Source organism: Hemiscyllium ocellatum, chromosome 6 (genome assembly GCF_020745735.1).
Source record: "Hemiscyllium ocellatum isolate sHemOce1 chromosome 6, sHemOce1.pat.X.cur, whole genome shotgun sequence".
NCBI lineage: Eukaryota > Metazoa > Chordata > Chondrichthyes > Orectolobiformes > Hemiscylliidae > Hemiscyllium > Hemiscyllium ocellatum.
The window spans coordinates 124,977,752-124,989,974 of NC_083406.1; the positions used below are offsets into that span (position 1 = coordinate 124,977,752).

Below are 12,223 nucleotides of genomic sequence, written 5' to 3' on the forward strand. Positions count from 1 at the left end.
TACTAAGAACCTTTTACCGCTAATGGAGTCAGGTATTACTAGGGGACATAGCTTTAAATTAAGGGGTGGTAGGTATAGGACAGATGTTAGGGGTAGATTCTTCACACAGCGGGTTGTGAGTTCATGGAATGCCCTGCCCGTATCAGTGGTGAACTCTCCTTCTTTATGGTCATTTAAGCGGGCATTGGATAGGCATTTGGAAGTTATTGGGCTAGTATAGGCTAGGTAGGATTCGGTCGGCGCAACATCGAGGGCCGAAGGGCCTGTACTGCGCTGTATCCTTCTATGTTCTATGTTCTATGTTCTAAGCACTTCACAGGAGGCTCTCAAGCACTGAGGATGTCACCTAGACAGGGGACGAAACGTCTGCAACACAAATTCCCAGCTCGGCGAACAGAACCACAACATATGAATAGGAAATGCTTGGAGGGATATGGGCCGGAAGGCGGCAAGCAGGACCAGTGTATTTTGGAACATGGTTGGCATGGAATAGTTGGACCAAACAGTCTGTTTCCATGCTGCACGACTCCAAGACTCTGAGACAATGTCAGTACATATGTGGAAATACTACAACATGCAAGTTCCTCTCCAAACCACTCACTATCCTGACTTTGAAATAGATCACCGTTCCTTCAGTGTCACTGGGTCAATATCCTGAAATTCTCTCTCCAAGGACATTGTGGGTCTACCTACAGCACACAGACTTCAGTGGTTCAAGGTGCAGAACACCATTACCTTCTCAAGGGGCAACTAGGGACGGGCAATAAATGCTGGTCCAGTCAGCGATACTCACAAATGTAAAAAACTCCGAATCAAGGTGGTGTGAGACTTGGAAAGGAGCTTTGTACCTTGTGTTCCTTTGTAACTATTACTCTTGTCCTTGTTGTGACAAAGGGTGGGTGTAGGTTTGGAATTACTGTCAAAGTACGTTAAGTGAGTTACCACAGTGTATCTAGTAGATAGTACACACTGCTGTTACTGAATGATGGCGGTGGAGGGTGTGGATGTTTGTGGATGTGATGCTTTGTCCTAGATGGTGTCCTTTTTGAAGATGCACCCATCCAGGCAAGTGGGAGCATTCTATCACACTCCGGACTTCTGCCTTGTCAATGGGGAGCAAGCTTTGGGGAGTCAGGAGGTGAGTTACTCACTGCAGTATTCCTAGCCTCAAACTTGCTCTTGTAGCCACTTACTGGGGAGACGATGGCCTAGTAGACTATAAATCCAGAGATCCAGCTAATGATCTGGGAACCTGAGTTCAAATCCTGCCATGGCGGATGTTAGAATTTGAACACAATAAAACTCCGGAATTAAGAGTCGAATGACGACCGTGAATCCATTGCCAATTGTTGGAACCCCACCCCCCCCAACCCCCATCTGATTCACTAATGTACTTTGGGGAAGAAAACGGTCATCCTTACCCTGTCTGGCCTACATGTGACTCCAGACCCACAGCAATGTGGCTGACTCTTAACTGCCCTCTGGGCAATTAAGGTTGGGCAATAAATGCTGGCCCAGCCAGTGACTCCTACGCCCCAGGAATGAAATAAACAAAATATTGCTAGATGCGTCCAGTTTCTGGTTAATGATAACCCCCCCAGGAGGTTGATACTGTGGGATTCAGTGATGGCAATGCCATTGAATATCAAAGGGTGTATGCTGGCCTTTTGGAGAGAGTCTAGTATTTATGACCCAAAAACCATGAAAAATAGGAACGGGAGCTGGCCGTTTGGTCCCTTCAGCCTGCTCTGCCATTCAATGGGATCATGGCTGGTCCAACACTCCTCACATCCATCTTCCTGTCCTTTCCCTAACCTTTGAGCAAGAATCTATCAATCACCGTGTGGGCGGCACGGTGGCACAGTGGTTAGCACTGCTGCCTCACAGCGCCTGAAGACCCGGGTTCAATTCCCGACTCAGGCGACTGACTGTGTGGAGTTTGCACGTTCTCCCCGTGTCTGCGTGGGTTTCCTCCGGGTGCTCCGGTTTCCTCCCACAGTCCAAAGATGTGCGGGTCAGGTGAATTGGCCATGCTAAAATTGCCCGTAGTGTTAGGTAAGGGGTAATGTAGAGGTATGGGTGGGTTTCGCTTCGGCGGGTCGGTGTGGACTTGTTGGGCCGGAGGGCCTGTTTCCACACTGGAAGTCTAGTCTAATCTAATCTAATCTAATCTCAGCCTTAAATATACACAAGGACACTGCTCCCACAGCTCTTTGGGGCAAGGAGTTCCAAAGACTCTCAAAACTCTGAGAGAAGAAATTCCTCCTCATCTCAAGTCTTAAATTGGTGCCCTTTTATTCTGAGATTAATCCTCTCGTCCTAGACACTCCCATGAGGGGAAATAACCTCGCAGGATTTCTCTGTCAAGCCTCTTAAGTATCCTATATATTTCACTGGCATGGATTTGCCACATTTTAGCCCAAGCCTGGTTGATTTTCCTGGTCTTGCTGCATTTGAACATGGACCGCATCAGTATCTGAGAATGACCCTGAACATTGTGCAGCGAACATCCTTTGGTAGCAGAGTTCCAAATTCTCACCTCTGTCCCAAAAAACTAATTCCTAATTTTAAAACAGTTGTCTCTAGCTCTGTATAGACCTACAAGAAGAATCATACTTCCCATGTGCATGTTGTTAAGACCATTCAGAATCACTTGAATCGAACCACCCCTCTCTTCTAAACTCCATGGATACAAGCACAGTCTGTCCACAGGGTTTCTCAGAAGACAACCCACTCACTACAGGCATCAATCTAGTAAACCTCCTCTGAATGACCTTCAATGTATTTACTTCCATCCTTAAATACAGAGGTCAAAACTGCAGACAGCTTTCAAAGCTGTCTCACTTTGATTCTCACAAACATTCTCACTTCGATGCTCAATTTCTTGATGATGTGCTGTACTTGTGTACTAAATTTTTCTAACCTTCTGCATCTTGGAATTCTGCAAACATTCTCCTCTTAAGAAATATTTGTTTTCTTTGTCTTTCCTGTTGGAGTGAGCGTGGGCCAATTCCTGTGACAGAGTGAGCCCTTACCGAGTCCCAGAGTGGTGGCCGAGTGAGTCTTGGGTAGAGACTGCCAACATGGAGGCTAGCTCTCGGCCGGCAGATATAGGCTGGAACTTAATTACTTACGGTCACTTATTATCATTCGGGACTTTTCCAACTGTTCCCATCTTAATCTGTTTTTTTACTTTATAACAACATTTTTGTTTCTGTAACTACCTTTAAAAGTATTCATACCTAGATCCTCTGTACCTAAGATGGCACCAAAAGGCTTCATTACAAACTTTTCACTGCACTCATTCAAGTGTATGTGACAATTTAGGCTATTCTATTCTAAAGTGAAAACTTTACATTTGCGCATGTTATACTCTATCTGCCAAATTATTACTCATCCAACCAATCTATCTATAGCTTTCTGCACACTTCCTTCTGTCTTCATCACAACACAGACACGAGGGGTAGGTGTAATCCATATGGCCCTTCAAACCTGCCCTGACATTTAATCTGCTCAGAGCTGACCCTCTCTCTTTCGCTTTCTCCATGTCCTATGATGCTTTTAATGTCTAAAACTTTCCAATATCTTTCTTGAATATAGTCAGTGACTTGGCCTCCTGTGGCAGAGAATTCCACAGGTTCACTACTTTTGAATAAAAAAAAGGTTTCCTTGTCTCAGTCCGAAATGGTCTCTCCTGTATCCAGGGATTATGTCCTCTGGTTCTAGACTCTCCAGCCAAGGAAACCATCCTCCCTGCATCTAATCTATCCAGCCCTGTTAGAATTTTATATGATACAATCAGATCACTCCCTCGTCTCCTCAACTCTCATGAATACAGGCCCAGTAGAGTCTGTGGAATGGCAATGTCGTTGCCATCATAAAGGCATGGTGTCTGGAGACGCAGAATTGGCAACTCAACTTTCCAGGGCCAAGAACCTTCAGGTAGGACAGGGATGTGAAAAGAGTTACACTATTAACTAAAGGGTTAACTTAATACATTAGAGTGGAGTATAAAATGGGCAGGAGGAATTTAAGATAGCAATTAGGACAGCAGAGATGGGGGCATGGAAATCCCTAGTGGGTAAGATTAGGAAGAATCCCAAGATATTCCATAAGTATATTAAGGGGAATAGGATAACCAAGGAAAAGGCAGGGCCCAATAAAAACCAAGCGAGCAATGAGTGTGTGGACGCAAAGAACATTGGTAGAGTGTTAGACAAGTACTTCCCGTCTGTCTTTACTTGGGAGGAGGAGGACATAGCTACAGAATTCAGGAACACGGACTGTGAGTTTTTCAGCAGTTTGACATTAGGCCTGAGGAGGTATTGGAGGTTTTGGCAGGTTTAAAAGTAGATAAATCCCCAAGTCCAGATGAATCGCAGGGAGGTCATCATCTCCGTGGGAGATGAGGGAGGATATTACAGGAGTTCAGGCCAAAATGTTTAATTTCCCTCTGGTCACTGAGGAGGTGCCAGAGGACTGGCAATTTGATGACACAATTGGCTTGATGGCAGGAAGCAGAGGGTAGTAGAGGAAGGATAGTTATCGGACTGGAGGCCTGTGACTAGTGGAGTGCCTCAGGGGTCAGTGCTGGGCCATTACTGTTTATTATCCATATGGATAATATGGATTTGGATGAGAATGTACGAGGCATGATTAGTAAGTTTGTAAATGACACTAAAATAGGAGGCATTGTGGACAGTGGGGAAGTTTATCAGAAATTGCATCAGGACCTTGATCATCTGGGGACATGGGTGAGAAATAGAGTTTAATTTAGCTAAGTGTAAGGTCTTGCATTTTGGAAAGTCAAATCAAGGTAGGAGCGTTTGGCACACTGGCCTTCCTCAGTCAGGGCATTCAGTATAGAAGTTGGGAAGTGATGTTGCAGTTGTGAAGGACGTTGGTGAGGCCGCACTTGGAGAATTGTGTTCAGTTTTGGTCACCTTGTTATAGGAAGGATGCTATTAAACTGGAAAGAGTGCAGAAGAAATTTACAAGGATGTTGCCAGGTCGCAACAGTCTGAGTTATAGGGAGTGGTTGGACAAGCTTGGACTTTTTTCGTTACAGTGGAAGAGACTGATGGACAGAAGTGGATAAGATCATGAGAGGCATGGATACGTGAATGCACTCAGTCTTTTTCCCAAGGGTGGGGAATTGTGGACTAGAGGGCATCAGTTTAAGGTTAGAGGGGAAAGAATAAAAGGGGACCTGTTTTAAACAGAGGGTGGTACGCATATGGAATGAGCTGCCAGAGGAAGTGGTTGAAGTGGGTACATTAACAACATTTAAAAGGCATTTGGACAAATACGTGGATAGGAAAGCATTAGAAGGATATGGGCAAAGTGCAGGGAAATGGAGTTAGCGTGGATGGACATTTTGGTTGAGATGGACCATTTGGGCCAAAGGGCCTGTCTCCGTGCTGTAGGACTCTCTGACTATGACTGGAGGACAGTAAACGTGGTTCCACTTTACAAGAAATGTGGTAGAGATAGACCAGGGAATGATAGAGCAGTGTAGTCTAACATCAATGGTGGGGAAAGTATCAGAGAAAATTCTGAAGGGTAGAATTAATCTCCATTTGCAGAGGTAAGGTTTGTTCAAGGGTAGTCAATACAGCTTTGTCAGAGGGAGTTCATGCATAACAAATTTGATGTAATTTTTCAATGATCAGAGGGTTAATTGGGTTGACAGTGAGACCTTTTTTCCTTGGATGGTGATGGCTAACACAAGGAAACATAGCTTTAAATTGAGGAGTGATAGATATAGGACAGATGTCAGAGGTGGGATCTTTACTCAGAGAATGGTACGCGCGTGGACCGCCCTGCCTGCAACTGTAGTAGACTCGCCAACTTTAAGGGCATTTAAATGGCCATTGGATAAACATATGGATGAGAATGGGATAGAGTAGGTTAGATGGGCTTCAGATTGGTTTCACAGATTGGTGCAACATAGAGGGCCGAAGGGCCTGGACTGTGCTGTAATGTTCTATGTTCGATGAGGTGGTGGTCAGATGTGCAGATGAGAGTTGTGCAGTTGATGTAGTTTATATGGCTTTTAGCATATAAGACTGATAAAGAAGGTAAAAACAACTTGGGATCTAGAGTAACTTGGTATATTGGATCTAAAATTGGCTTGGAGACAGGAGATAGAGGGTGGTGTGTCACTGGAAGCTGGTGTGCAGGGGTGTACCACAGGGATCAGTGCGGGGTCTCTTATTGTTTGTGATATATATGAAGGAATATATCACTGGAGTCAGGGAGGGTCCCAGAGGACTGGAAAGTGGCAAATGTAATATTCCTGTTTCGGAAGGGAAGGAGGTAGAGTACAGGAAATTATTGTCCAGTTGGCCTGACCTCAATCATTGTAAGATTTTAGAGTTCATTATCAAGGATGAGATTGCAGAATACTTGGAAGTGCAAGGTAAAATAGGGCGGAGTCAGCACGGCTTTATGAAAGGTAGATCATTCCTGACAAATATGTTAGAATTCTTTGAGGAGGCAATAAGTAAGTTAGTGAACATGAGTCATACAGCATGGAAACAGATCCTTTGGACCAACCAGTCCACGCCGAACAGAATACCAAACTAGTCCCACCTGCCTGCTCATGGCCCATATCCCTCCAAACATTTCCTATCCATGTATCCATCCAAATGTCTTATAAATATTGTAATTGTACCCAGACCCACCACTTCCTCAGGAAGTTCATTCCACACATGAACCATGCTCTATGCAAAAAATGTGCCTATTATGTCATTTTAAATCTCTCTCCTCTCACCTTAAAAATGTGTCCCTTAGTCTTGAAATTCCTACCTTAGTGAAAAGACAACTACCATCAATGCTATTTATACCTCTCATTATCTTAGAAACTTCTATCAGGTCGCCTCTCAATCTGCTACGCTCCATTGAAAGAAATGCCAGCCTGTTGTGGTTCTGTTCGCCGAGCTGGAAGTTTTTGCTGCAAATGTTTCGTTCCCTGGCTAGGGAACATCATCAGTGCTATTGGAGCCTTCTGTGAAGCGCTGCTTTGATGTTTCTTCCGGTATTTATAGTGGTTTGTTCTTGCTGCTTCCGGGTGTCAGTTTCAGCTGCAGTGATTTGTATGTGGGGTCCAGGTCGATGTGTCTGTTGATGGATGTTCTTGCTGCTTCCGGGTGTCAGTTTCAGCTGTAGTGGTTTGTATATGGGGTCCAGGTCCATGTGTCTGTTAATGGAGTTTGTGGATGAATGCCATGCCTCTAGGAATTCCCTGGCTGTTCTCTGTCTGGCTTGTCCTATGATGGTAGTGTTTTCCCAGTCAAATTCATGTTCCTGGTTGTCTGAGTGTATGGCTACTAGGGATAGCTGGTCGTGTCGTTTTGTGGCTAGCTGATGTTCATGGATGCGGATTGTTAGCTGTCTTCCTGTTTGTCCTATATAGTGTTTTGTGCAGTCCTTGCATGGTATTTTGTAAACTACGTTAGTTTGGCTCGTGCTGGCTATTGGGTCCTTTGTTCTAGTGAGTTGTTGTCTGAGTGTGGAAGTTGGCTTGTGTGCTGTTATGAGTCCTAAGGGTCGCAGTAGTCTGGCTGTCAGTTCTGAGACGCTCCTGACGTATGGTAGTGTGGCTAGTCCTTTTGGTTGTGGCATGTCCTCGTTCTGTCGTCTATCTCTTAGGCATCTGGTGATAAAGTTGCGTGGGTATCCGTTTTTGGCGAATACCTTGTATAGATGTTCCTCTTCCTCTTTTCGCAGTTCTGGTGTACTGCAGTGTGTTGTGGCTCTTTTGAATAGTGTCCTGATGCAGCTTCGTTTGTGTGTGTTGGGGTGGTTACTGGACATACATAACAGAACACAGGAGGCCGAATCTATCAACAAGGACGGCATACTTAAACTACTAGACCTGTGCCTCACCACACACTTTACATTCAACAATCAGATATACGAACAAATCAACGGAACACCCATGGGATCACCAATCTCGGGACTCATAGCAGAGGCAGTTATGCAAAGGTTAGAACATACAGCCCTACCACAAATCCAACCCAAACTCTGGATCAGATACGTCGATGACACCTTTGTAATCATCAAAAACACAGAAATAGAAAAAACACACCGAATCATCAACGCCACACTCACAGGAATATGATTCACGAGAGAAGAGGAAAAGGATAGCCAACTCCCATTCCTAGACGTGTTAGTAGAGAGAACACCCAACGGAGAATTCACCACAAGGGTACACAGGAAACCAACACACACAGACCAAGTCCTAAACTATGAAAGTAACCACCCCAACACACACAAACGAAGCTGCATCAGGACACTATTCAAAAGAGCCACAACACACTGCAGTACACCAGAACTGCGAAAAGAGGAAGAGGAACACCTATACAAGGTATTCGCCAAAAACGGATACCCACGCAACTTTATTACCAGATGCCTAAGAGATAGACCACGGAACGAGGACATGCCACAACCAAAAGGACTAGCCACACTACCATACGTCAGGAGCGTCTCAGAACTGACAGCCAGACTACTGCGACCCTTAGGACTCATAACAGCACACAAGTCAACTTCCACACTCAGACAACAACTCACTAGAACAAAGGACCCAATAGCCAGCACGAGCCAAACTAACGTAGTTTACAAAATACCATGCAAGGACTGCACAAAACACTATATAGGACAAACAGGAAGACAGCTAACAATCCGCATCCATGAACATCAGCTAGCCACAAAACGACACGACCAGCTATCCCTAGTAGCCATACACTCAGACAACCAGGAACATGAATTTGACTGGGAAAACACTACCATCATAGGACAAGCCAGACAGAGAACAGCCAGGGAATTCCTAGAGGCATGGCATTCATCCACAAACTCCATTAACAGACACATGGACCTGGACCCCATATACAAACCACTACAGCTGAAACTGACACCCGGAAGCGGCAAGAACATCCATCAACAGACACATCGACCTGGACCCCACATACAAACTACTACAGCTGAAACTGACACCCGGAAGCGGCAAGAACAAACCACTATAAATACCGGAAGAAACATCAAAGCAGCGCTTCACAGAAGGCTCCAATAGCACTGATGATGTTCCCTAGCCAGGGAATGAAATGTTTGCAGCAAAAACTTCCAGCTCGGCGAACAGAACCACAACAACGGACACCCGAGCTACAAATCTTCAACCAGACTTTAATTTGATAATAGTAGGGGAGCAGTAATAAATGACTGTCATCCACATTCCTACATGAATGTCGTCTCCACTCACTTCCATGATATTCAGTCAGTGCAGTTTAATCCTTTAACATTACAATGTTCAGAGAGATAGTTCAATTTAATCTTTTAACAATATGTTACCAACATGTGTAAAACAATTGCTTCTCACATTTCCATTCAAATTTACCCCCTTTAGCTTAAATCTATGTCCCCTGGTAATTGACATTTGTAAGCAGGGAAAAGACTCTGATTATCCATTCTACCCATGCCTCTTAGAGTTTTGTAAACTTCTATCAGGTCACTTCACATTCTTTCATGTTCAAATGAAAACAAACCAAGTTTGTCCAATCTCTCCTTGTAGCTAATACCTTCCAAACCAGGCAACATCCCACTAAACCATTTCTGTATTCTCTCCAAAACCTCCAATCTTTCTTCTAGTGTGGCAACCAGAACTGTACACAGTTTTCCAATTGTGAGCTAACTAAAGTTCTAAACAGCTGCAATATGACTTGCTAATTTTTATCTGAAAATGTGTTCCTGGTTAAAGCGCAGCAGGTCAGGCAGCATCCAAGGAGCAGGAAACGTCGAATTTCCTGTTCCTTGGATGCTGCCTGACCTGCTGCGCTTTAACCAGCAGCACATTTTCAGCTCTGATCTCCAGCATCTGCAGACCTCACTTTTTACTCTTGCTAATTTTTATACTTTATGCCTTGACTGATGAAGGCAAGCGTGTTATACGCCTTCTTGACCACCTTATCCACTTATGTTGCCAAATTCAGGGTCCTTCTGCATGCTGATGCGACTCAAGGTTTTGCTGTTATTGTATATTCCTTCCTGCATTACATCTCCCAAAATGCATCACCTCGCATTTGTCCAGATTAAACTCATTATGCCATTTTTCCATCCAAGTCTCCAGCCAATCTACATCCACACACACAAACAACAGGGAACACCATTGGTCACAAACCACCTTTCTACCACTATTCTCTCTCTTTTATGAGTAAGTCTGTTCTGTACCCACCTTACCAGCTTAGGGCAGATCCCATGTGACTTCATATCAGGCTGCCATGAAGGACCTTGACAAAGGCCTTGCTAAAGTCCATGTAGACAATTTTTTTTTTGTTTTCTTTACTCATTCTTGGGATGTGGGTGTGACTGGCTGGGCCCAGCATTTATTGCCTGTCCCTCGTTGCCCTTGAGAAGGTGCTGGTGAGTCGCCTTCTTGAACCGCTGCAGTCCACCTGCTGTGGGCTGACCCACAATGCCCGTAGGGAGGGAATTCCAGGATTTTCACCCAGTAACAGGGAAGGAGCAGCGATATATTTCCAAGTCAGGGTCAGGAGTGGTTTGGAAGGGAATTTGAAGGTGGTGGTGCTCCCATATATCTGCTACCCTTTTCCTTATCAATGGAAGTGGTCATTGGTTTGGAAAGTCCTGTCTGAGAATCTTTGGTGAGTTTTAGCGGTGCATCTTGTGGATGGTATACACTGCTATTACTGAGTGTCAGTGATGGAGGGAGTTGAAGCATTTTTGTCACTTCCTCAAAAAAACTCAAGTTTGTAAGATATAACCTTAAGTGCACAAAGCCATGTTGCCTATCGCTAATATGTCCATATTTTTCCAAATGTAGGTAAATACTGTCCATAAGAATCATTTCCAATAATTTCCCTACCAGTGACATCAGGTTCACCAGCCTGTAATTTCCTAGATTGTGCCTATTGCCCTTCTGAAACAAAAGGAGGCTTTTCTCCAGTCCTCTCAGACCTCTCCGAACTAACAATTTTGTACAACGTCCCAGAAATTTCCTCCCTCATCTCCCTCAGAATTCTGGGATAGATCCCATCAGGTCTTTTCAAAACACCAAACACCTCCCTTTTCTTTAATATCAGTATGCTCTAAATTATCAACATCCCTGTTCTGAGACTCACCATCCACTATGCCCTTCTTCTTTGTAAATATCAATACTTTACTCACTTTTTCTGGCTCCAAAGATAAATTCTCTCCTTTGTGCACCTATTCTTTCCTTAGCTTAGCTCTTGTCCCTTAATATTTGAATAAAACCTCTTGGGATTTTCCTTAATACTACTTGGCAGAGATCCTTTTGGTCCTCCTAATTCCTTATTTGAGTTCTTTCCTGCTATTTTTGTACTCATCAAGTGATCATCCTCCTCCAAGCTAAGAAGGAATTTCTTCAGCCAGAGGGTGGTGACTTTGTGGGACTCATTGCCAGAGAGGGCTGTGGAGGCCAAGTCATTGATTGTACTTAAAACAGATAGATAGGTTCTTGATTGATGAGGGGATCAAGGGTTACGGGGAGAAGCAGGAGAATGGAGTTGAGAATCTGAGTCATGATTGGGCTTATAGCTTTACTAGGTAAAAACAAGGACTGCAGATGCTGGAAACCAGTATTAGAGTAGCATTGGAAAAGCACAGCAGGTCAGGCAGCATCCGAGGAGCAGGAAAATCGACGTTTCTGGCAAAATTCCTGATGTGCTTTTCCAGCATCACTCTAATATAGACTCTTATAACTTAACTATAAGTCCTCCATGCTGGACTTTGCATGTCCAAGTAGACAATGTGAAAAACGCTTCCTTCATCTATACACCAAGTCACCCTCTTTGAGAAATTCAATCATGAATCATCTGGTCTGACATGATCTCCCCTTAACAAATCCCTGCCTCTTCAAATGCAGATTAATTCTTTTCCTCAGAATTGCTTCCAATAGTTCCCCCACCACTGAGTTTGAACTGACTAGCCTGTAATTTCCCAGTTTATCATATTCTACATTTCTGAGTAAGGGTACAATATTTCCCTGATACTACACCTATCTCGTCCACATCCCACACCTCCGTCCTCAGCCCCCACCCCTCCAACCGTTACAAGGATAGAATATCCCTGGTGCTCATCTTCCACACTACTAACCTTTGCATAAACCAAATCATCCGCCGGCATTTCCGCCACCTCCAAAAAGACCCCACCACCAGGGATATATTTCCCTCCCCACCCATTTCTACCT

At 44.3% G+C, this 12,223-nt stretch overlaps 1 protein-coding gene across 1 annotated transcript in view; it reads left to right on the forward strand.

Annotated features, from left to right (window-relative positions):
- Positions 1-12,223, forward strand: part of apbb1 (amyloid beta (A4) precursor protein-binding, family B, member 1 (Fe65)) — a 149,147-nt gene that overhangs the window by 678 nt on the left and 136,246 nt on the right. The window lies entirely within an intron of this gene.